Here is a 1,663-nt window from a genome sequence, read left to right as displayed (position 1 = left end):
GTGGCACAGGATAAGTCACCATCTGCAATGCTGCGTCCCATGTGGACTCCGGTTCGAGTCCCAGAGGCTCCACTTCTGATCCAGCTCCCTGCTAATGTGCCTATGAAAGCAGGGACAGATGGCTCAAGTATTTGGGCCCCTGAACTCACATGGGACACGTGAATGGAGTTCCAGGCTCCTGGCTTCATCCTGGTCCAGTCCTGGCTGTTGCAGCTACCGGGTGGACGATCTCTCTTTTTCTCTCTCCCTCTCTAACTCTGCCTTTCAAATAAATTAATCTTTTTTATAAAAAAAAATTCACATATTAAACTTCAAGTAAGGATGCAGGTTATTATTATTTTTTAAAGATTTATTCATTTATTTGAAAGACAGAGTTATTGACAGGAAGGGAGGGAGAGCGAGAGTGAGAGAGAGAGAGAGATCTTCCATCTGCTGGTTCATTCATTCCCTAGAGGGCCACAATGGCCAGCACTGGGCCAGGCTGAAGCTGAAGCCAGGAGCTTCTTCCAGGTCTCCCACACGGGTATGGGGCCCAAGCACTTGCACCATCTTCCACAGCTTTTCCCAGGCCATCAGCAGGGAGCTGGATCGGAAATGGAGCAGCCAGGACTCGAACTGGTGCCCATATGGGATGCCAGCACTGCAGGCAGTGGCTTTACCCACCGTGCCAATCCCAAGGACACAGTTCTTACATTTTAAAATCAATTTATATTTTCACATCCAGCACCTTCTTTGTGGTAACATCTGCTTCTGTGGAGCCCAGTATGAACCTCCCTATGGCCCCTGTTACCTGTACTGCCTATCCCCAATGAGAGCCAACTCTGTGAGGCCAGTGACTGGCAGCTCTCTGCAGCCTCAATACCAATGCTGAGGCTGCCTGAGAAAGGTTAGAGAGGGCACAAACAGCACCTGTGACGTTGTCGGGATGCAGGGCAATCCGGTGAGAGCTGCTATTGTTGTACTCTTGTTTTTTTGAGTTTTATAAAATACACTGGCTGGAAAATATTGACTAAAAAAGGAAAAAAGCAGATTTCCTTAAAAAAAAAAACTTATTTATTTGAAAGGCAGAGTTACAGAGAGAGAGAGTGGGAGAAACAGAGATCTTCCATCTGCTGGTTGACTCTCCAAATGGCTGCACTAGCCAGGGCTGGGCCAGTCCAAAGCCAGGAACCCAGAACTCCATTCTGGTCTCCCACGTGGGTACACGGGCCCGAGCACTTGTGCCATCCTCTGCTGCTTTCCCAGGCACATTAGCAAGGAGCTGGATGGAAAGCTGGAGCAGCCAGGACTGGAACCAGCACTCCTATGGGATGCCCGCAACACAAGTGGCCACTTAACAGACTGCACCACTTCTGGTCCCAAAAAGCAGCTTTGTAGCACTGGGTCGCGGAGCAAAACCCAGCAGAGAGGATGCCGGTTAGGAGGCCTGCCTCTCACATCAGAGTACCTGGATTAGATTCCTGGCTCTGGCTCCTACTCCAGCTTCTTGCTAATGCAGAGCCTGGGAAGCAGCAGCGAGGGCTCAAGTAGTGGGGTCCCTGAGGACCCATTTTGGAGGTCTGGACTGTGTGCCCAGTCTTCAATTCAGCCTCGGCTCTGGCAGAGGCTGGCATCTGGAGAGTGAGCCAGTGGGTGGGAATACACTCTCTCAAACACATACAAC

Source organism: Oryctolagus cuniculus, chromosome 7 (genome assembly GCF_964237555.1).
Source record: "Oryctolagus cuniculus chromosome 7, mOryCun1.1, whole genome shotgun sequence".
Classification (NCBI taxonomy): domain Eukaryota; kingdom Metazoa; phylum Chordata; class Mammalia; order Lagomorpha; family Leporidae; genus Oryctolagus; species Oryctolagus cuniculus.
The sequence above is the reverse complement of the archived record's forward strand: the minus strand, read 5'-3'. Positions refer to the sequence as shown.